This window comes from Ixodes scapularis, unplaced genomic scaffold (assembly GCF_016920785.2).
Source record: "Ixodes scapularis isolate PalLabHiFi unplaced genomic scaffold, ASM1692078v2 PGA_scaffold5__190_contigs__length_132052651, whole genome shotgun sequence".
Lineage (NCBI taxonomy): Eukaryota > Metazoa > Arthropoda > Arachnida > Ixodida > Ixodidae > Ixodes > Ixodes scapularis.
Window position 1 is genome coordinate 126,265,236 of NW_024609880.1, and position 24,971 is coordinate 126,290,206.

A 24,971-nucleotide genomic window follows, 5' to 3' on the forward strand; every position below is an offset into this window, starting at 1 on the left:
TAAGGGCCGGTTGCACCAACGCCGCTTAGCGCAAAGCGGAGCTTAGCCGGGAACCTAAGCTTAGTTTCGGTTTCGTTCGGTTGCACAAGGTTGCACCAAAATCGCTTATCGCTAAACCTAGCACTAAACTACGCTTAACTTGAGCGCTCAACATTGGGCGCTTTGCTTTTGGTTGTTTCCAACGTTACTAAAACACTCAGTTGGGAAACTCCCATAGCTTCGAAAAAATGGCCCCAATGTGTCTCCGAGCACCGAGCTAATGACGAACACAACGCCACCATTTCTCCCGCAGCGGCCACTCGAGGAACTCCACGTTACTGCTATTTCGGCTTTCAGAACAGATACAGCGGGAGAGGTTACATGGGTGCCACCCCCGTTTCTCCGGCGGACGCGCCGCGTCGAACTACCCAAGTTAAAATGCACCTAGGTCAGGACGCGCTACCTGAAAGGACCGCTGAGGCATGGTTGTATAAAAACAATATAATTGTGCCACAAAACCCTGCAAACTAAAGACTTTAAAAACATAACGCGCCTCTCTTTTTGCAATAAACTCCAATAAATTTCATACAAAAAGAGCCTTTTCCGTTTGTTTTTACGCAAAAACAGGCTTTCAAAAAGCTCAAGGTGACCACAGTACAGACAAACGATAAAGAGTGGCGCTGTTGTCGCGTTTAGCTCGGTCTCAGTGGACGCCAGCGGCCCAGGTTTCGACGGCGAGTTTCCCAACTGAGTCTTTTAGTAACGTTGGTTGTTTCTTAATCCTGGATTAAAAACATGGCGGCTGGTTTGTCGCGGTCGACGCGGTGGACAAAATTGTAGTAAAGTGGTTAGCTGGGCGAGTTGGTAATGATTGAACATGGTTAAAATTGCGCACAAATAGAAATAGAAAATAGAATAGAAACTCTTCTCTGGAAGAAATTGGTTGTGCAAAGTGTTTTAGGCTACATCAGCGTGAAAGTCTCGACAGAATGACCTTCGATTGTGACAAGGGTGCAAAATATTGTCGCGTGAAGTGTTTATCGACCCCTGTTTTCAAGTTGGCTCTCCACTCTCAGGGCGTGTTAGCCCTAACCGAGATACGTACGGAGCTGTCGGGCTCAGGTCTGTCTTCCCGGTGGTTCTTCTGTCAACGAGCTTATTCGTATGGATTTACTAATTTTCGCATAACTGTAACGTATTGTTTATTACCACCTTGTTTATTTACACTTGCAGCGCGTATCCTTCAATCCGATCAGCGCGTTGAATAGTGGCAGCACATGATCTCGCCGATCAGCTGATTGTCGACACCTCTGCCGTTTGCATTAGATTGCGGCGCTTTTAAGTAATAAAACAGCGAAACTTCAATTTCTTTCGTTTTCTGAGTTTTGAAACAATCTTCAGTGAATTTTCCTAATCTCGCGAGTAGAATCTTGGCTTCAGAAAACTGTATCGTTCCATAACAGTAACTTTTTTGGTGATCGCAATTTTTTAGGAATATTTTGATTTATATCTTTCATTCGTGGCGACGACAAATCGTAACGACTGCTATGTTAGATTCGTTCATTGCTGTATCGGGGCAGGCAGGGGCAGGTGATGCGAAGAGACGACCGTTCTTATCGGCACGATGTGATGTACTAGTGGGAGTTTTTTTTTTTTTTTTTCTTAACTCGACAGTGTGAAACTGAAGTCCATCTGAAGCTGCAGCGGATGTTCAACGACGGTACAATGCAGTTCTGTCACCTTGCTGATAGCAACGAGTACCGTCGATGCAAGGCCTCGTGACCTGACCTCTCGACGACTTCTATTCGACGATTTCCGGGCATTTTCGCAGCTGCCGTGGCGAGTTCGTCACTGTTTTAAACTGCATCGGTCTCAGGCATGACTTGATTTTAGTAGTCATCTTACCTGCCTACTTATTCTCGATGATGTTTTGTCTTCAGCGATGTAGCGAGTAGAGTGTCCTTCTCGCGTTCGGTGAGATTTGGGGCCCCCGATGGCTCCTTCACCTCAAAATGTGAGCACGAAAACTACTGCCACTGTCAAAATATCCTGTTATCAACCGATATTAAACACACAATCACAGATGTAAAGAGCATTCTTGTTCATTTAAAGCTTTGACTTCTGTTATTGAAAGTTAAGCGAAAAAATGATTGGATTTGGAGACCTTTAATTTGTTACTCATCGAAGAAATACAGCGAAAAGCAGACGCCGACGACGACTACTACTGCAGTTTTTTTGTTTACATCAGGTGATTCCTCTCCGCCAATCGTATTCGTCCCTCTGAGCGTTCCCTAGTTCGCTCTGTTTGTCCCTACATTTCCTACGCAAATCCAGCGTTTAGCTAGGGGCGCGTCTGTAAAGCCGGGTTTACGTTGGTGCAACCGGAATTTAAACCCGTGCTTATCCGAGCTCGGTTTAGCACGCTAAGCCGACTTAAGAAAGAGCCGCTTTGGGTTAAGGTAAGCGACGTTGGTGCAACCGTCCTGTTCTACGTGTGCCTTCTTTTTGTCCGTGTCAAACTTGCGCTATTTTAATCAGGCCCTAAGAGGTTTTGAATAAGGTGCTTCTTGATCTGTAATAATATTCTCAATCATTATTGCTGCCTGAAGGACCAAGAAAGTCAAAATAAAAAATAAAAAAATGCGACAAGGATACATACAAAAAGTAGGCCAATATACGAGTTTGCACTACAACCCCCCCCCCCCCCCCCCCCCCTTCATGAGAATATATTACAATGGTGCTATATCACAAAAAAAAAAAAAAGTAACACGATGAATTACAGTGTCGAGGAAACAAAAGCGCTTCCATACCGCTTGGCGAAAGTCAATAATATATTTTAATGAAATCGTTCAGTAAAACCTTCTTCTTGTTTTATACGGCTGCGAACGTTTCTTTTATTCCAATTTTAACAACCAGTCCAGTTAGGGCGACTTGAAGTTGCATCGCCACAATGTAGTTTCGTAGAGGTGATCTTACGTCACAGATATCAGATGATGATTATAATGCAATTAAATGCAAAGGTGCAAGCGAGCTGGACAGCAATGACGAAAATAATCCCTGGAGAAGGGGAACAAGAGGGACAAAGGACAAACACAAATCTCCAAACACAGCTAGGTGACTGGTGCGCGACCGAAAAAATCCGCCTGGTCCGGGTATCGAACCCGGGACCTCTCCATTACAGGTGGATTATTTTCGTCATCAGATGATGTCATTTTTAGATTCCGAAAGTTGGGCTGCTATACTCCGTTCACGCTGGGACTGGAAGCTCCGCCGTGAACGCGAGCTTTCTGCCCTTGCTAACTCAAGTGGGTGATTCCACGTCAGTTCATGCAATGATGGTCCGGGTCATAATTTAGATATTTTTGTTAAAAATATATATGAAAGCCATGTTTTTGGGAGGAACATTCAGCTAGATATGAACGCCGTAACAATTTTTTTTTGTCTGAGATATAAAATAGAGAAGCTTGAGGCGTGGAAATTGAGAAGATTTCACAATGCTACTTTGCACAGTCGTCATTTCCTTATCGAACCTTTCACGGCACCATAATTTTTTAATAGGTTTTACAAAGGTTATACACACATACACAAAAAATTAAAAATATCAATAAAATATTCCTATGCAAACAAAAATATCAAACATGGCATAAAAACGCGTTTTAGAGACATATTCACAATTTTTTTTGCAAATAAACCATTTTTCATGATACTTTACAAAACATATCAAAATACGTGTATTTAAATATTCTTTACGGATATGTAAAAATTATATGCCCACCCTTAATTGTCTTCTTGTTATTAACGCGGAAATGCGGCTGATTTCTCAAAATGTGGCAAGATTGGGCGTCGATATTTAAAAAAACTCCATCTTTTATTTTTTTTAACTCCCCGTGGCACTTAACAGTGACTTGAACTAACCTGTGATGGCAAAAGATTGAGTAACATATGACCTCCAAGCGGGAAAAGCTACGACAAACCTTCACTCGGAGCGAGCCGACGTCTTCGTCAAGGCGGCTTTGTCGCACAGCACCAAACGTTTTGAGCGTTAGTTATGGCATGTATTTTATATTATTAAAATTCTTTTTTTTATAAGGGTTGAGTATTAGTGACGCGAAAATGGACTTTGAGCTGGAATACCATTAATTAGCTTACAATTCACAGGAACGAAACGGCCCCACTGTGCGAATTCGCTAACTATGCATAGATAAGCTAAAAACTCTCAGTTATGCGAGTTGCCATGCATACATCCGGCCTCTCGGCATATGATGACTTCCACAGATGAGAAGCCTGGATTCCTCTCACAGGTTTTATGGTGGTCGACTCTGCTTGCTTTAATGCACGAAACTCTCGAACCCGTTCCACAGACAGGTGGAACATGAAGACATTTGTTGCTTTTTTACGTAGCACTTCCACAAAGTCTTTAGCGGTGGCAATCGTTGAGTTGAGCGAAGATCTCAACTTGGTGAGCGTTGCTTCTTCCACCTACTTCATCAAAAGCGCTTTCTCCGTGTCCAGTGGCTGAAAAGATCCATCTTGCCGAAGAGTGCGGCTTCCGAGACAATTCGTGGAATTGGAAGCGATTCTTGAAATGCGCCGCCGCTCCGTCTGATACAAAAGTTATTTCAGAAAAGACTGGGAAATGAACATTAACATACTCTTTTATGGCCTATGCGGCTAGAAGAGCGTGAGCTGTGTCATGTGTCGTGTACCATCGGTGACAACGGCAAAGCTTTGCCTGCCTTGCGTGGACGTAACCACACTTGTGGAGAGAGACACTTGAGCTTTTTTTTCAATGAAAACTCTGCACTTCGGTTGGAAAGAGTACTGTCCATTTTCCCGCTAAATCGAAGTGGAACATCACTGCCTTGGGTGGTAAGGCGGTTCTTGTGTCATGTATCAGGCTTCGTTCAAGGTCAAGGATATAAGAATGCCTCATATACTTTTCGCTCTCCTATTGTCCCAGGAAGACAGAAGTGTCCATAACCTTTCTGACGAGTTCGCCAGCGTCCCATAACGCGAAACAGATCTCTTCATCTTCGTCAAGATGAAGCGACTGCAGCGAGATGCTCTGCGTTTTTGGGCACTTTTCGCAACGGCGCAGAAAGCAATCGTTCTGTGGAGCGCAGCAGAGGTAGATGCGCTTGAGGTCGTCTTCAGTAAATGTCTTCTTTGGGGCATTTGTTATTGCCGTTAAAAGCAACTGAAAATTGACGCAATATATGCATGCGCACACCTCGTGCTCGGGACTTTTTTTTTTACCCATTTTGGTCGTAGGGAATAAAATTTGGAGATGCCTAGTTCGGGATGGGGATGGTCCTTCCTAAACAGCTGGTAAGCTTCCTTAAAGGGGCACTGACACCCCAAAGGTCGTATTTATTTTTATTGTCTAAAACGATGCAAGTTGCAGTCATAGACAAGCAAAAAAAAAAAACCGCATCGCGAAAAAAAAATTTTCCCGCGCGCGCGCGCGCCTTTTTATTTTTGCCGTTTGATTTTCCCGCCTCTCGCCTCCTCGCTTCTTTTGATCGGTGACGTCAAAAATCAGGAAATTTAGAAGCTTTGTAGGCGACATCTCTATAACATTTAATAACGGCAATCGTAAAACATGTTTTTTAACGCAATTGCGAACGCACTACGGCCCTTCTTTTTGAAATACCAAAAATCGGGAGTTCGTTGTGGTGCCGTCTCCTGGATTTGTATCCTCCAACGGAAAACAGGCGACACCGCTCAAAACCGGTCCGCCGTAACGCCGCCGCTCACTCCTTTCCTCCTCGCTTTGGGTCGCCATGGCAACAGCAGGGAGTGGTGAAAGAAAGTCGACTCTCAGGTCTCCGCGATTTTTGACGTCAAGGCACCGGCGCCGATCGCGCGGGAACTTCGAATTCGGCATTTGGAAATTGTTTTTTTACTTCACAAATACTGAATTCCCAAATTTCAAATTTTGAGGGTAATGTCCCGGCATCGTTTTCAATCGTTTCGGATAATAAAAAAAATATGATTTTGATGTGTCAGTGCCCCTTTAATAGAGCGGGTCATAAACCGTTTTACGACTTTGAACATGTCGTTGATCATGGCTTTGACGACGTCCTTTTTGTTGGGGCTTTGAACAGAGCATGCGAGGTCGTCGCGTGTGTAGTACTCAATTGCAACCCTCACGTCTTCGGCATTCGCCTTTTTCCCCATGTAGGGATCAGGGGTTGCCCAAACACCACCTTTGCGCTTCAGTTTTCATGTTTGATCAATCATGTAGGCAGTCGCTTCCGACACCAGACGCAATATTTTTTTCTTCAGGATGATTGGTGGCAGAAGCAGGTACAATCGCTTGCGTTCCTGGTGGGAACTACATGCCTTCAGCACTTCGCAAAACGCGTCAAACCACTCTGCGCAGTGCTCACAACTGTCTTCGAGTTCGAGAGTTTCGTGCGGTGAAGCAAGCAAAGTGGACCACCGTAAAACCTGTCAAAGGAATCCAGGCAACTCATCTGTGAAAGTCATCATATGCCGAGAGGCCAGATGTATACATGGCCATTCTCGCAACTGAGAGTTTTAAGCTTATGTATGATGCATAGGTAGCGAATTTGCAGAGTGGGGCCGTTTCATTCCTGTGAATTGTAAGCTAATTAATGGTATTCCAGCTCAAGGTTCCTTTTCACGTCACTAATACTCACCGCTTATAAAAAATAATTTTAATAATATAAAATACATGCCATAACTAACGCTCAAAACGTTTGGTGCTGTGCGGCAAAGCCGCTATGACGAAGACGTCGGCTCGCTCCGAGTGAAGGTTTGTCGTAGCTTTTCCCGCTTGGAGGTCATATGTTACTCAATCTTTTGCCATCACAGGTTAGTTCAAGTGATTGCAAAGTGCCAAGGGGAGTTTAAAGAAAATAAAAGATGGAGTTTTTTAAATATCGACGCCCAAACTTGCCACATTTTGAGAAATCAGCCGCATTTCTGCGTTGATAACAAAAATATGTTTAAGGGTGGGCATATTATCTTTATATATTCGTAAAGAATATTTAAATACGCGCATTTTGATATGTTTTGTGAAGCATTATGAAAGATGGTTTATTTGCAAAAAAATTGTGAATATGTCTCTAAAACGCGTTTTTGTGCCATGTTTGATATTTTTGTTTGCATAGCAATATTTTATGGATATTTTTAATTGTTTGTGTATGTGTTGTATAACTTTTGTAAAACATATTAAAAAAGTTATGGTGCCGTGCAAGGTTCGATAAGGAAATGACGACTGTGCAAAGTAGTATTGTGAAATCTTCTCAATTTCCACGCCTCAAGCTTCTCTATTTTATATCTCAGCGAAAAAAATTGTTACAGCGTTCATATCTAGCTGAATGTTCCTCCCAAGAACATGGCTTTCATATATATTTTTAACAAAAATATCTAAATTATGACCCGGATCATCATTGCATGAACTGACGTGGAATCACCCAAGTGTTGTGGGCAACCTGGCGATTCCAAGCGGTTGGCCCAGGCTGCCCCTCCGACAATCATAAGTGGTCATCTTGGCCACGAGGGGGCCAAGGGCAACTGGCCACGCGAGCGGCGCTCCGCCGCTGATAAAAGGCCGTCGCAGCGGATGCGCGGGGGCTGTTGGGATCGCGGCGCAGGCGATAGCGGTCATTAAATGTTTACGTGTTGTTGAACCGGTGTGCTGTGTCATTCTCCGAGACGGGTAGCAGCAAGGGAAATCCCACACTGGCGCCCAGACGTGATATGCTGCTCGTCTGGGAGGATGGCAGCAAACTGGGTTCGTTCTTACGTTTTACATAGTCAATTTTGCGTTCCTGAGTTTGCCCAAAGTTGAGGGGGCGTTTCTTCGGAAGCCCACGTTCATCGAACTGCGCAAGTCTCCACTACAAGATGATGCCGTCTACAGAGGACGCCGACAGAAACGTGAGTGAGGACGACCTTTTGACGCTCGGTGCACTCGCGGATAACGCCGCCAGTGACATAAAACCAGACGCTAAGCCTGCAGTCTCAGTCCCGGTAGACGCATCATTAGAGGGTGGTCTGGCAGAACTAAGAGTGGCCATGACCATGCTTCTTAACATACAACGAGAGCAGATGATGCGCTCAAGACCCACTCCTGCTGAAAGTACGCCCCCCAGGGACTTCCTAAGGCTCTCGCTTAGCGTTCCGGTTTTTTCGGGGTACGCAGATAGAAAGTCAGTTGCGATGTTCGTCTCAGAACTGCGGGACTACCAAGCTGCGTCGGGAATTGACGACGAATCCATCCTCACCCGCCTTTTGCCGGTTGCACTGACAGACAGTGCAGCACTGTGGAGGCAAAGACAAACTAAATTCACAAGTATGTCAGATTTTGAGGCACGATTTAGGATGGAGTTCCTGCCTCCGGATTACAGCGTGCGGATAAAGGACGAGCTGCGCGCGCGCACACAGCACCCGGAAGAGTCACTTATTGAGTTTGTAAGGGCTCTCCAGGGCCTGTACGATATCGCCGACGCCGCGGCACCGGACGCGGAGAAAGTACAACGCGCCATCCGCCAAAGCCACCCGCGTTTCCATCCCCATCTCAGGGGACGTACCTTTACGAATTTAGACGAGATGGCACGGGAGGCAATCACCATCCAGGCCGACATCCTCGCGGAACTAAGATACCGACCCCCTCCACCGCAGAACATGACTCTGGAACCATCATTTGCGTGGTCTGGAAACGCACATGCACATAGAGTCGAGAGAGAACAAGACGATTCCAATCAGGCGCCCGTCCCCCGAACCCCAGATCCTGGTGCATACGAATCACGAACCCTAGATCCTCGTGCATACGAATCACGGAGGTGCAGCGGTTACGAAGGCACGCAATCACAACGCTACAGCCCCTCCATTGGTCAAGATGAGTTCTTGTCCTCTGGACCGGTAACGCGGAGCTCGGGAGAGGCAAAAGAGAGCGGGACACCGCACGAAGCCGACGGGCGGGTCACGCCCCGTTGTTTTCGATGCGACCAGCCAGGACACATACACCGGGACTGCAGCGAACGGCAGCGGCCGCCTCAGACACAGGGAAACGGCTACGGCCGGCGGTGGTAAGAAATTTCTACTCTCCGCCGGCCGCGTCAAAAACACAATCCACGAGATCGAGTCGCCGCAGCCGCCTCCGGGCCTCCCGGAGGCTCACACGGGCTCCGGGGACTGACGCTTTTCTATCGACCCTCGGTGGCCCTCCATCACTTTTTCTTCCTCATAACACTCCTCGTTGTGAGACTCCCGGCGTGTTCGATTTTCCATGGACACCCGGGCGCCCAGCTCACACCGTTCGCGGTGTTGAGACTCCCGGCGTGTCTGCTCGTGCATCGACAACCGGGCGGCCAGCTCACAACACTTTCCGTCATGAGACTCCCGGCGTGTCCGCGTTCGCGTCGACAACCGGGCGCCCAGCTCACACCGTTCGCGGTCTTGAGACTCCCGGCGTGTCTGCTCTCGCATCGACAACCGGGCGGCCAGCTCATAACACTTTCACTCTTCGTCGTGAGACTCCCGGCGTGTCGGCTTTCACACCGACACCCGGGCGCCCAGCTCACACCGTTCGCGGTCTTGAGACTCCCGGCGTGCCTGCTGTTGCAGTGACACCCGGGCGGCCAGCTCACAACACTCTCCGTCATGAGACTCCCGGCGTGTCGGCTTTCACACCGACACCCGGGCGCCCAGCTCACACCGTTCGCGGTCTTGAGACTCCCGGCGTGTCTGCTCTCGCATCGACAACCGGGCGGCCAGCTCATAACACTTCCACTCTTCGTCGTGAGACTCCCGGCGTGTCGGCTTTCACACCGACACCCGGGCGCCCAGCTCACACCGTTCGCGGTCTTGAGACTCCCGGCGTGCCTGCTGTTGCAGTGACACCCGGGCGGCCAGCTCACAACACTCTCCGTCATGAGACTCCCGGCGTGTCGGCTTTCACACCGACACCCGGGCGCCCAGCTCACACCGTTCGCGGTCTTGAGACTCCCGGCGTGCCTGCTGTTGCAGTGACACCCGGGCGGCCAGCTCACAACACTCTCAGTCATGAGACTCCCGGCGTGTCGGCTTTCACACCGACACCCGGGCGCCCAGCTCACACCGTTCGCGGTCTTGAGACTCCCGGCGTGTCTGCTCTCGCATCGACAACCGGGCGGCCAGCTCATAACACTTCCACTCTTCGTCGTGAGACTCCCGGCGTGTCGGCTTTCACACCGACACCCGGGCGCCCAGCTCACACCGTTCGCGGTCTTGAGACTCCCGGCGTGCCTGCTGTTGCAGTGACACCCGGGCGGCCAGCTCACAACACTCTCCGTCATGAGACTCCCGGCGTGTCGGCTTTCACACCGACACCCGGGCGCCCAGCTCACACCGTTCGCGGTCTTGAGACTCCCGGCGTGTCTACTTTTGCACAGACACCCGGGCGGCTAGCTCATAACACTTCTCGCCGTGAGACTCCCGGCGTGTCGGCTTTCACACCGACACCCGGGCGCCCAGCTCACACCGTTCGCGGTCTTGAGACTCCCGGCGTGCCTGCTGTTGCAGTGACACCCGGGCGGCCAGCTCACAACATTCTCCGTCATGAGACTCCCGGCGTGTCGGCTTTCACACCGACACCCGGGCGCCCAGCTCACACCGTTCGCGGTCTTGAGACTCCCGGCGTGTCTCCTTTTGCACAGACATCCGGGCGGCTAGCTCATAACACTCTTCGCCGTGAGACTCCCGGCGTGTCGGCTTTCACACCGACACCCGGGCGCCCAGCTCACACCGTTCGCGGTCTTGAGACTCCCGGTGTGCCTGCTGTTGCAGTGACACCCGGGCGGCCAGCTCACAAAATTCTCGGTCATGAGACTCCCGGCGCGTCTGCCTTTGCACTGATCCCCGGGCGTACAGCTTCCACTGTTCCCGGTCCTACGCTACCCGAAGCAACTGCATTTGAGTTGGACCCTAATGCGATTCCCTTTCAGCCAAAGGCCGGCACGATCCCCAGCGTCAGAGCCGCTTTGAAGTTCTCAACACCAAGGATGGTCGCTCTGGATGGCCGGCCGATAATGGACTCGCACCAGCCGACGGGGGTAGGAACAACCTCACTAAACGAAGAACCGACATTGCTCATCCCAGCTGTGAGTAGAATCGAATCTACACCCAAGTCTCTTGAACCTCGTATGACCGTGAATGTACTAGGTATGCCAGTAGCCGCTCTTTTAGATACTGGAGCAAACATATCGCTTATTGGGGATGCAGTATTTGCGGAATGTAACAAGAGAAAGATACATCTTCGGTCAGCAAACGTGAAATTGCAAGTAGCATCGGGGTCCGTACTGCCTGCTGCCGGCGCAGTCAGGTTACGAATTTCCTTTCATGGTAGAAAACGAAGACAACGGTTCGTATACCTCCCAGAACTGCCGGTGCCCATGATCCTTGGTAGAGATTTTATTGCAGCGGAGCGGGTTTTGCTCGACTTTGCCCAGGCTGGATATTGGTTGGGTGGCGAAACGAAATTAACGCCGTTTACCAGACGGCAGGATTGTATTCGCGGCCAAGCGTTCCCGTTAAACTTTGCCGGGCAGATGCCTTTACTTCCAGACAGCGTGCTCAAAGCCGTGCAAAAGTGTTCCGGTGAAGACAAACAGAAGCAGCTCCAGCAACTGCTGGAACCCTTCTCGCCGATGTTCACGGAAAGACCTGGGAAAACCGATCTCCTACAGCACCGCATCGAAACCAAGGATGCACCTCCCCGGAGGTGCAATCCGAGACCCATAAGTGCTCACAAGCGCGAACTTCTTGATGCGGCGCTATTGGAAATGATCGACACAGGCGCAGTACGTCAGTCAAAAAGCCCGTGGGCTTCCCCGGTAGTCCTTGCTCCAAAGAAGGACGGCACAGCAAGGCTTTGTGTTGATTACAGGCGCCTAAATGAAGTGTCAGTCAGAGACAGTTACCCGTTTCCTAGTATTTCCTCAGTAATGTATGCCCTTGGAAACGCGACTGTTTTCACAACCCTCGATTGCAGCCGCGGATTTCTTCAAATCGAAGTTCATCCGGCTGATGTAAAGAAGACCGCATTCATTTGCCATAGGTTGTTCGAATTCACTCGCCTTCCCTTTGGTTTGTCCAACTCTCCCGCCAGCTTTCAACGCCTAATGGACGTTGTCCTCGGTGACGCGAAGTACGAGTTTGCGATGGCATACATGGATGACGTAGTGGTCTTTTCACGAACATTCGAGGAGCATCTCGTGCACCTTCAGACCATACTCGAACGAATGCGTCAAGCCGGCCTTACGATTCATCCAGATAAAGTCCAGTTGGCATCGCCTGTAATCAACCTTCTCGGATTTGTTGTGGATAACGGAACGCTGCGGCCGAATGAAGATAAGCTGCGCGCAATAACGGAGTACCCACCCCCTTATGACGTCAAAAGCCTACAGAGATATCTCGGGATGATTGCGTTTTATAGAGATTTTATTCCGCAATGCGCTGAGATAACTGAACCCCTGAACCGATTGCTCCGCAAAAAAATGAAATGGTGCTGGGGGCAAGAGCAGCAAACCGCATTCGCGTGTCTTTCAAGGGCTGTGACTGAAAACGCGTGTTTAAACCTGCCCGACTTGAATCGTCCGTTCGTCTTGCAGACCGACGCAAGCGATTACGGATTAGGAGCAGTCCTTCTGCAGGAACATGACAGCGTTCTTCGTCCCGTAGCTTTCGCCAGTCATACGTTAACCGGAGCGGAGCGAAACTACTCAACGACCGAAAAAGAGTGCCTGGCAATTATTTTTGCGCTTAAGAAGTTTGACATGTACCTTGACGGCGCTTCATTTAGCATTCAAACTGACCACATGGCTCTCTCGTGGCTCAAAGGGCTTCAAAACCCTGCAGGACGACTCGCTCGATGGGCCCTTTCGCTCCAGCGCTACAAATACACAATCGAGTACAAGCGTGGAGTGGCTAACCACGTTGCAGATGCGTTGTCCCGTGCTCCACTTCTCGGGCAGGAAATGCAGGTGGATCCCGACTTGGTGGCACTGGCCAATGCGGCGCCCATCACACCAGAGTCGCGGTGGGGTACCCTGGTGAGCAGAGAGGAGCTCCGAGCGGCCCAGCTGTCCGATGGACTTTGTCAGAAGGTGATGTACCAGCTGGCAGAAGAAAACTCAGCCGACGCTGGGAATCCCAGAGACTTGGACTCATACCTGCTCAGCAGCGACGGCATCCTGCTGCGATACATCCCCCAGGCGGACGATGGGTCCAGCGGCCCGCCATTCCGGTCTGTAATACCACGTAAACTGCGTAAGTCATTTATAAGATATATGCATGATCCCGCCTTGGCAGGCCACAGCAGTGGGAGCAAAACTTACGCAAAGTTGTCCCAAATTGCAACGTGGCCAGGTATGAGGCAGGATGTGATGAGGTACGCTCGTAGCTGCCCGGTTTGTCAGAAGGCAAAACCCCGAGGTGGCCAACCACCAGGTTTAATGCAGTCGGTCGAAAGCAAGTACCCCTGGGAGTGTGTTGCCTGCGACGTTGTCGGTCCCTTTCCCCGTAGTCCACGCGGCAATCAGTATTTGCTAGTAGTGACCGACCATTTCACAAAATGGGTCGAAATGTTTCCTTTGCGCAAACTAGACTCTAAGAAAATCTGGGGCTGTCTTCTCGAGACGTTCGCGCGCTTTGGCTTTGCCGCAACGCTTATTACAGACAACGCTTCTTATTTTGTTAGCAAGGTGTTCGTGGATGCGTGTAAGGCGCTAGGCATACGGCACAAACGGACTTCGCCATACCATCCACAGGCGAATATCACGGAAAGAGTGAACCGTAACCTGAAGCAGATGCTTGTATCGCATACTGAGCGACACAAAGACTGGGACGCGAAATTAGCAGAAATGGCATTCGCTACCCGCACAACAATCAACCGGTCCACGGGTTTTACTCCGGCCCAACTTAACTTTGGAAAAGAGCTGGTGTTTCCCCTGGGAAACGGCCTCCTTTGCACAGATCCTGCAAGCACGCAGCGCACAACCACGCAGTTCGCAGAAGATCTCCGGAAGCGTTTCACGGAGAACCTGCGTGAAGCTCGAGAGAGCCTCGACGTCTCGAGACTGCAGCAGGCAAACCAGTACAACAAGGGGAGGCGAAATCTGCAGTTCAAGGTAGGAGATCTGGTACTGAGGCGAACTCATCCGCTGAGTGATGCTGCTAGAGGCTTCACGGCCTCTTTAGCAAAGAGGTGGGATGGCCCCTACCGTGTTAGTAGCAAGCTCTCCAACCTGTCTTATGAGCTGGTGCATTGTGAATCTGGTGAAGTGTGCGGGTCTATTCATGTCGCCGACCTAAAAGCTTTCTATGAACCCGAGGAGGTAGATGTGTCGCAGGTTCCAGATGACGACTATCCGGACCACCTCTCGGAAGATTCCACACCGTCTCTACCGCGGTACAACTTGAGACGGCGGTGAAGACGACCGGGAGTAGCACGAGTTCTAAGCGTATTATCTTCATGCCCTCTTCGGTGTTTTGGGGGGGGAGAAGAGAAATGGTCCGCGCTCCCGCATGCACAGTGGGACAGGCATCTTTCGTGTGCGCGGCTACTTTTTCCTACCGCGCCATGGCCTCATGTTGTTTTTAATTTCTAGTTCCTCGTGCCAGACAGCGGCGACGCAGCTCCCATCATCAGACCACCCCCCATGGCTGCATCGGTACTGTCCGGAAGTACTGATGTCGGACCCGTGCTCGCTCATCTGAGAAGACCCTTGCTGACCAAGAAGGAAGGCCCCCCCGAAGACCATCAAAGACGTCCTCTGTTTTCGTTTTTGGAAGGGGGGAGATGTGTGGGCAACCTGGCGATTCCAAGCGGTTGGCCCAGGCTGCCCCTCCGACAATCATAAGTGGTCATCTTGGCCACGAGGGGGCCAAGGGCAACTGGCCACGCGAGCGGCGCTCCGCCGCTGATAAAAGGCCGTCGCAGCGGATGCGCGGGGGCTGTTGGGATCGCGGCGCAGGCGATAGCGGTCATTAAATGTTTACGTGTTGTTGAACCGGTGTGCTGTGTCATTCTCCGAGACGGGTAGCAGCAAGGGAAATCCCACAGTGTGAACGCGCAGGGACGCGCAACCAAAGCATTGCAGAAGTCAGCGAGCTCGCCCTGAACGCGGAGCTTCTAGTCTCACCTTAAGCGTGAACGGAGTATAAGAAAGGATTAACATAGTTTAATACGGAGCGAAAACACTCTTCAGGTGTCCGACTAGACGCTAGGATATGCGACGTAATAGATGACCACTATCCCGACTTCAAATATGGGGGAAACGAGGAGACGAGACCGCGAGTAGAAGTCAGAACGCCGCGCTCTGGTTGGTACGATTAGGGGGTAGACCTAAGGCTAGCAGCCTTTGTCTCCACTGCACTCGACGAACGCGTTAGAACGCGGAACGGCGGCGTCCGGCTTTCGCATTCGACCGCGTTCGACGAGTACTGTGGAGACAAAGGCTGCCTTCTTTATTTCTGTCTATCCACTAATCATTCGAATAGACAGCTTGGCGTTCTGAAGACTCTGCGCGCTCTCGTCTGCTTTCCCTCACTTTCTCGGCGTGTTAAACGTACGGGTTCTGGAATTCTGGGTGCTTTCGCAAGATAATTCGGGTATTTAATATTAGACAATCAAATTTCAACTCATGGGTATTAGCCACTTCTCAACATCCACCACCTAAGAAAAACCGAAAGATCGAGGTACACCTATACTCTGTTTCACACTTAGCGTACAACACCGTCAAAGCTACTGGCGCGAGCATCTGGCTTCATCTAGCACGCGTCCTCGCGCGAACGAAACCATAGACAAAGCCACGCGCTCGAGCCAGTAGCGTTGACAGCGTTGCATACTAAGTATGAAACGGAGTATAGGCATTCCTTATGACTTGTGAATGCGAAAGCATGTAAGCCGCTCGTCCGCTCCCCTTTTCGTCTGCTGCGTACTTTCCGTTGCGGGTCGGCGCGTGTGCTCCCCTGGTGACCTTTGACGCTCCGCGCTGATGGACACGCAGCGCCATGGGGTGAGCGGTCGTGGAAACCGACGAGCGCAGCGGCCAATGGGAGCCCCGTCGACGCGCGCCAGCCAATGGAACCGAAGGAAACTATCTGCTGTTTTCGCGCTTCACACTGATGACGTCAGCTTGCTCCATGAAACAGTTAATGCTTTTCTCATTAAAAAAAACGAGTGCGAAGTATTTTTGTACAATTTCCATGGCACTATAATCGCTGTGCGCTGAAGAAACGGATGTTGTCGCTTATTCTGTTCACGCTTCTTGCGTTGTGATTCGTTATTCGGAGTTATTATAGCCAATACAGAACTTTAATTGGCGACAGGACATTGATAAAAAAACTCGGTACTCACCACGACCCACGTTTCTTAAAGGAACACTGAAGTTAAAAAAGGTTTTTTTGAAAGCATACTGAACATTTTTTTTTCATAATTTATGCACAAAGAAAAACATGTTGTGCAATATCTACCACGTTAGATGCAATTTAGATAAGGAAGGCTAGTTGTGCTAGTTGGTTTTGCATCATAGTGTGTATATGCTAAAACAACAAGGACGAAAACGAAAGGAGAACACTCTCTTCGCCGCGTTTTGTCCTGTTCCCCTTCGTTTTTTTCCTTGTTGTTTTGGCGTATTACACTATGACGCAACTTGGGTGGAAGTCACGGCCCGTTCTAAGCCCCGCCCACAGATCAGTGGCCCCGCCTATTACTCCTGGATTGGCTTGTCTGCTCGATCGAATATGCTCCGAAATCTATTGTCTCTATTTTCCCAATATCCGGTGCGTCTAGTCTGGAAGTCTGACACCGGCTGCTAGTCGTGCGAGCAGACGACCGGTCGCCTCCGGCATCGTGTGCTATTCCAAACCCCCGTCTGTCGTCGTCTGCCATGCACATACGCGGACATAAACGCTGCGCGTCGGCGTTCCTTTTCGCCTTCGTCCGTCTGCTATTCCGCCCCCCGCCTAAGAACGTCTGCAACGCTTGCAAGACGCGACCATAAAAGTGGCGTTCTAGCATTCCTTCGTGCACGAGCCACGGTCCAATGCAAGCGCCTGTCGGCGTCTGTCGAGGTGCGGTAAAAGCGACCGAGAGGACTAAAAAAAAAAATCAACAAAATAAATATGTAGTCCTTCCAGCTTTTCTGTACTCGTTATTTTTTCGTCTGGCATCCGCGAGCAAGGTGGGTGATTGTCACGACACACAACTATAAAACGCGACCTAAAAATATTCGCACTGGCAGACCAGGTGCACTGCAAAACGTAGAGCTACTTTCCTTTCGGAGCAAAATGACGGGAAAAATCTGGACAAGCTTGATGCGAGCGATGGCTTCCAGCCAAATCGTTCGCCAATTCCTACTTGTGTAATTACATACCTTCTCGTTATTAAAACCCTTGTAGCAATCACAACGGTCGCACAATTCACGGAGCAGCGGGGCCGCTTTTACGGGAACCAATATCTTGATCCAGCATTAATGTGCTCAAAGGAACAAAGTAAGCCAGATCGAACCAACATGGTTAAAGCTGGACGCTACCGCCCGCTACGAAACCAAGCACCCGCACAGCGCCAGCAGTGCTTCCAGAAGGGCGTATACTCGCGGCAGGTTCCCCCGCAAACTAGATCGGTTCATGAGATCTTCGTCTAAACGCTTCGTGGAAAGCAGAACGACACGCACTCATTAAAATAGACGCGCTCGACCAGCTGCTCAGATTATTTGTTTCTCAAACATAAAAATTGTCGATTGAAATACTATTACGACACTGAGAGGCAATTTTATGACCAACATTCCGTACGTCAATTATCTCTCCAACCAATGAGATTTGAGAAAAGGTGTTTAGTTTTGGAAGCAACGGGCGGGGTCTGCAGTAAGGCTGCCCCAACTAAATTGTGTCTAACGGCGTAAATATTGATAAAAAAAAATCGTGGAAAAATTTACAAAGTAAATATTAAACACACTTTATAAACTGATTTTTTTTTTTTTCATTTTAGTGTTTCTTTAAGCTGTGAGTGACTATAACTTAGACCTTTATGTGGTCCCATTTCAGACATGATCTTGGTTAGTTTAGTAGAAGCCGGTAGTTTTCTTGGCGGGAACATTCTATACCGGGCCGAAAAGAATCTAATTGTACGATTAAATCCTCTAAATGAGCCTCTCTCAGAAAGATGCCACTGAAATCAATTTCTTCGTATCAGTGTCGCAGGATCGCAGCTGCCTCCACCGACGCGCACACCGGAAGAAAGCACCGCCTGCTGCGATTGGTCGGCGACGCAGCACTGACCAATCGTAGCAGGTGGCGATGTCCCTGTCCGTTGGTCCAGCTTGGTCCCATCGTGTAACGTAGGGCCTCAGGCAGACACACACGCACACACACAAAAGACAACTTAAATAAATATAGCACACATACGTTTTAACTTTGCACTCTTCAAAAATTACTAAAAACTTTTTACAATCCTGTTAGGCAAACGGTTTGTGTCAAATTGTTTTTATTCATTTTTAAATCTGTTTTTTTTTTAATATGAGCGAACGGTAGCGTAGTCAATTAATATGTTATTTCAAATACTCCCACCCTTGCTGTTACAACAAGGAACGTTATATCCGTTCACAAACACACGGCGCAAGAAAGCTCCATGTGTCAGTCAATGGTTGCCTAAAATTGCCACATTTTCAATTCAAGCGCTTTTAAGGTTCTGCAAAAAGCATGCCACTTCAATTTAGAGTCATTCGCACTCAGCAGAAAAAAAAAAAATAGCAACAGAAAGAAATGGCTTGAGTTCTATGACACCTTGAATGGGCGACTAACTATTTCTAGCCCGCGAAGCAAAAATTTCATACCCGTTTTCAAATGCGTTCTTTCCAGGGCGCATATAGGTGAGACAATCATTTAAAATAGTAGTAGGCATTCTAAACACTTCAAGCTCAGGCTAAACATTAATCAGCGAATGATGGGTTCACAGCAGAAGCAGACCTTAATGGAAATAATATTGGTTGCCGGCGGTCTGTCCGCATATTTGCGTGTGGTTTTAACTCTAATTTTCATTAGTGCGCAGTAGATTATTGTTTAAACTAATTGTACCAAGTTTTAAGGGTAAGAACTGACGTGAACGTTAAAACCTAGGTAATATATGAAATTAGTTTATGTTATAAATTCTCGGTTGTAACAGCAATGGTTCTCTGTAAGAAAAATAGCCATCATCAATACGACAATACGTTAATGTTGCACTGCATCTTGAACGCAGCGCACCCTTCTGAGACAACGTAGGTTGCACTGGACGTTCAAATTTATATTCAAGAAAACGTTTGATACCTCACCGAATTTACTTACATTGAGCTTGATAGTTGACATATGTTTACTAGTATAAAGAAGCTAACGTTAGTGCATTTGTTTCAGACATTATGAGCAATGAACATCTTTTTCTGGCATTTCTGGCGTCTGCAATTATCCTGGAACGAGGCCTTTTGGCCTCTGCAAAGGAGGGTGCTGGGTGCAAGACCGGTGAAGAAAAAGCCGCTAAACCAGGTAACTAATTTTTTTTCCAATTTATTACAAGCGTGCATGTCACAAAAGACACAACGTGGAGCCAGTACTCATGCACTTATATAGCTTGTGTTTTTTCAATCACAGTTCAAATCTCCGTTCTGTTATCAGTTAGTATTTTAACCCTTAGCATAATATAAATTAGCTAACGACACTACGCGGTTTGTTATTCATATGTGATAAACTAGTCAAACACGTTCAAATGTTTGCATCCAGGCTGAACTCTTCACATTCGCTTGGCTGCAATTAACGGTTAGAGTGGTTTAACGACGGACAAGCCACAGGTTAAGAATGAAACAAAATTGTGGCATCAATTGTGATTCTATTTTCTTTTTATAGCCGGAAGACAATCACCGGAAAGAGCAACTCAGCGCCCCGTGAAGGGTTGCGTAGTTCAGTCTTGGGGTCTCCAGCGTGAGGCACTGACGCAGTTTCGCATCGAAGACATACCTTTCAGAGTCTGCACGCATATAATATATTCATACCTGACGTTTAAAGTAGACAGTGGAGAAATAACTTCTGAGACAGCTGACTACAAGGACAACAAAAGTAAGTTATATGGATTTAGGTAACAACTCATTGAGTTTGTTTTATTGTTAGCCTAAATAAATACAGTGCGAATACACAGATATGGATAGCTTATTGCTTACGGAGATGGGCACAGAAACTTCATGCTTCCTAGAGAGGATGTGGAGTTCTCTACTTTCCAAAAAAGTTTACCCGATAGGTGTTATTGCCCTTTACAGTCGATAAAATGAAAGCTGAGGCACCAATAATGTTTCGGCTTACAGATACAGTATGTGCAAAGATTTCAATCACGTGAACCACATACGTAATGTCCCAGCTGAGATCACGTGTTTAGCTCCGAATGATTTTTTTTTTTAAATATTCTTTGTGCAACTTAGTAAAGGTATTGAAAGCCAGAACTTGGTTCTCCGCGTAATTGGAGGAACAGTTGACGGGAGAATTTCGTTAATAGAAATGTTATGCTATCAGTCGGAATTTACAAAATCACAAACAGTCGCGATGTAAAAGTTTTATTACGATTTTTTTAACTTTTTCTTTGCGAAAAAAACTGAGGCATGATTTGCACCACAAATCAGACCTAAGCCTCAGAATGTAATGCTTCTCTACGTACTGTTTCTTCAAGTACACTCAATTTCATTTAACATTATAAAAAAGCATTTACCCATGCCTTGCAGATACTTTTTTGGTTATACTAAGCAAAAGTTGATTTTTATTGTGGTCAATTAAGCTCAATCCCTTGGCAATGATGAGGTAAATGCAATAAACATCTAGAACGAAATGTTTTTTTCTCCAAGGTTTATTTATCTATGACAAGTAACTGTGCAATGATTTAAGTGAGCATAACTTAAGCAGAGATAGGCGTTCTTATTGTGCCAGGAAAACGTTGATGAGGCGATAATAAATTAGTTTTAAATTTATTCCCCATTTGTTTGTACAGATATTGTGCTATATATTATGATCAGTTTCTTTTATCAACCCTCTTGAAGTCAAATACAAAATACAGATCAACTAGTCAGTTTCTTCAGATGCATCCCCAGCTGAGGTTCAGCTGGATATCAAAATAGTAGTTAAAGCGTAGATATTAGTAATGACTTCTCAAAATGTGCTTTCCTGCAGGAGCCCTCAGGCGGCTATACTGCTTGAAGTTAGACGACCCGAAGCTGAAGTTAATTTTAACCATAGGAAACGGGGAGATGAACAGGATGTTCATGAAGCTCCTGCCACACCGGAGGAAGCGCCAGAGATTCGTGTCCAGTGCGGTGCGCTGGCTGCTGCGCTTCGGCTTTGACGGCCTCAATCTTCACTGGGAAGGACGGGGACCTACGCTCTGCGTCCCCTTCGCGGAACCGCTTCTAACGCTAATCGAGGTCAGTGCAGAATGCTGAACGTCTAGTTTGAAAGCTTGTTCGCTCGTCCCTTCTTCTATATATCACGCAAAGAACTAATCGCTGATTGGGAGAGATGAATTTCTGATGAAACACGAAAGTAATGAAGTGTGCGAGAACACCAGCAAGTGCGTTTTATTAGGGTATGTTGTCTCAATGAATGCACATAAAATAACATAGAAAAAAACTGTTAGTGATCATGCAATTCCACTCACAATTTTGCTTTAAGTGTTTGACGTGCCCTGTAGAAAAATGACAAACCTTATTAAAAAGCAAGTTGCTGGTCAGCGGTGTTCTTGTTCACTCCCTTGACTCTGAGTTACGTAACAAATTTATCAATCCCCATTAACAAGTATGAACCAACTAGTTCAACAAAAGCCCGTGACAAAGAAATCATTGAATGATGAGGCGTATAAATATCAACGGCGCCACACTGGAGAAAATTCTCCATTAACCAGATGTAATAAAACTGCTTTGGCACCCGCCAGTCTCCTATAAACCTAGAACACGTTAGAGTTGTTGCAGTGTAACGTGAAAAAGTGGTGTCAGGTCAGGTGGTGATATTCCCCACTAAATATAGCGGGGTGATGTTTGTCCTCCATGCTTACACCTTTTTCAGGATCACCCTCTTTTTCCTCAAAGATGTTCTGTGTTTCAAAAATCTTGTGTGTGCGACTGCCAGGTGCCTCACGAAGTATTATTTTCAATACGTATTGCTTTCGACAAAGGGGACAGAACTCTCCAGATCAGGAGCTATTCGAAGTACTGCACCCATTTTTTTAAATAAAAAGACATTCGTTGTTGTTTTTTCCTTCAAAAAGGAGGCATCGTTATAACAATACTGCGAGTGAAAAATACCACACATAAAGAACGAGAAATATTCTTGTTATTTAATTTGTGCGTCCCTTTTTTATGTAGACTGACCATAGAGTGGACACCGGGCGTTTTGTACATCGATCGAACGCTGACACTACTGTATCCCGATACAAACTACTCTGCCGAGTCACGTGACATAGAGCAGATGTGACCTATTAGTTCCTCTTAATTGAACTTGAAATTTTCACTCATGTTTTATATTGTGACTAAGCGACTACTTCTGAGCCCCTGATTATAAGTTCTCAGGCTCGGCGTTATCGTGGTGTTTTTACAAAGTAAAATAAAAATTAAAAAAAAGGTCCATTGGTGGATCCTTAGGAAATGCGTTAGCATGACCCTTGAAAAACGCCACACGCGTCCCTGTAGAAAAAGAAGCCAAAAAATGGCGACAGAAAATAGGGGAAGCAAAAAAGAAAGCAAAAAGAGAAAGAAAAACAGAAAAATTTCAGCCTCTTCACTTAGGGGAAGGAGGAAGACCAGCGGAGCTGTACAATGGAAAGTAATGGCAGGCCGGAAGTCGGCAAGCCAGAGGGGAAAAAGCTGCCGCCATCTATGAGTGACGGCTGCAACCAGATACGTGGCTTGCCGCCGTCCCTCATAGATGGCGATAAGTGTCCACAGCTCGGTGTCTTCATTCCTTTGCGGGGGACACGATCTTGGGGAAACTAGCCCTTAACAGCTCCGCTGTAAAAATGAAGGGGTCAGCGTTAGCGTTTCCCAAAGGGGGACGTGTATGGCGTTTCCCAAGTGCCATGCTAACGCATCCCTTAAGGATCCACCAATCGATATTCCTATAACTATTTTTCCGGTTCTGTCGCACGCGAACCCTCGTCAGCTTGCCGCTCCTTGTGCCGCGTTTCGGCCAGCTCAGCTAGACGCTACTTCCGGTGCCCTGTCTCGTTCGCTCGCCTTGCACGCTTAGCAGCGGCATCCGGTGCCTGACGCTGCTTTCGCCGTCTACCGGCTTGGCGCGCGCTCATTGGCTTCCGTCCCGTGAGGTCGCTTTCCTCTCCGCCTATGTCTTTCACTACTCTCCTCTTCTCTGAAGCGGGGCGCTTTCCTTCACAACAGGAAGTTTTAGAATAGCGCACGCTAAAGCTTTACGCACGCAAAGAATAGCGTCGTCGCCACTGCGCATGCTCCGAACGCAAACCAGGTTTTGCGCTTTGCGTGCGCAATTTTAGCGTGCGCTGTTTCTCAAAAATAGCGTGCGTACGCAAAGAGTCTTTGCGCTTCTCCAAGGAGGATTCGTGATGAGAAGTTGGCTAAAACCAAGACGAGCAGAGTTAAAAAAAAAAAAAAAAGAATGGATGCTTCCAGGATTATGTCAGCGGCTGCTTTGGCGGCTTTGGCGGCGTCGTGAGTGCGACGTCGGCGGCATCCTCGCGACTGTGATTTTCAATACGGGACGACATTGTCCTCGGTTTGGCAACGATCAGCGGCAACTTGATGCTTGTGACGCGCGAACATTTCTCGGCGAAGTTACGATGTGCGAAGGTCAGTACACGAGACCTCTCTTGCCGAGGCAACGCAAGCGGACACGACCGGTCAACCGCTCGCGCCGCATTCTCATGTTTAAACAAATCTAAAATAGTACTTTGAACTAAAAAACTTGTTTTTTTCTAAAGTTACAGCATTTCGTGTGCGAAAATAAAATTGTGACTGTATCTTGGTGGGTTCACAAGCGCGAGATGCTTGGGCTTTTGCGTCGCGACGGAGAAACGCTATTCTAAAACTCTCTTGCGCCGCGTGCGCTAATACAAGCGCTAACTTTAGCGCTTGCGTGCGCTAAAATTGCGTACGTTATTCTAAAACTCCCTAATGTTTTGCCCGCAGACGGACGGCGTCAGCTTTTCGCTGCTATGGAGGCACTAATGATAACGGATTAATAATAATTTTCACAAAGCATTTTAGATCTTAGACTTCCTACTCTCGAGCAAAGGGTTCCGATTTTATTTATTTTGAACTCGCGTGAGTGCGTGCTGGTCTATTTGTAATAAACTGTTTTAAACGCAAAACATTTTCGACCCAGCAATAATATCTTATTAGCGGCATTTGGTAACACAGAGTGCACGCAATGTTGCATTCCCGCTAATTATATGAAAGCAGAAGAAATGGAGGTGCAGTATAGTTAAATGGTGGCCCAAATAATTATAATATATTGGTTCCTCGCGTTGTTGAAAACAGAAAAAAAAGTAAAACAAAACATTTTTCCCCTTTGATGTCTCGTTCTTATTCTTTCGTATCGTTCACCAAACTAACAAAGATGCACGTTTCTACGAAAAAGAAATATTAGTTTTTTTACGTGCAAGCTCATCAGTCAAATTCGTGTACGTTTGTGCCTTTTAAATAAAATATCTGGGTGGAGTTTTGAAAAACCTAACAATTGACAATATTATAGGCTACGTCCTCTGCTACATCCAACATATTTACAGGAATAAAAAAAGCATTGCAGTTCTTCACTTGAAAACAACATGGATTGTATAACACGAAAAGAGTTGCTTCAATATTGCAATGCTCAGACCTGGCATTCCATAATTTTGCCCACAACTACAAACGTAAAAAGAAAAATTGGCATTGGTACGGGAACATGAATTTCCATTTTCTCGCATAAACCACAGGAATTGAAGGAAGCGTTTGCCAGATACAATT

The 24,971-nt window shown here is 47.5% G+C and overlaps 1 long non-coding RNA gene across 1 annotated transcript; it reads left to right on the top strand.

The window, feature by feature from the left end:
• The first annotated feature begins 1,109 nt into the window (after positions 1 to 1,109).
• On the top strand, positions 1,110 to 20,074 carry LOC120849066. The gene is made up of 3 exons (XR_005717847.1): positions 1,110 to 1,141; positions 19,384 to 19,512; positions 19,870 to 20,074. It is a non-coding gene; the product is annotated as an uncharacterized LOC120849066 (long non-coding RNA).
• The last annotated feature ends 4,897 nt before the right edge of the window (positions 20,075 to 24,971 follow it).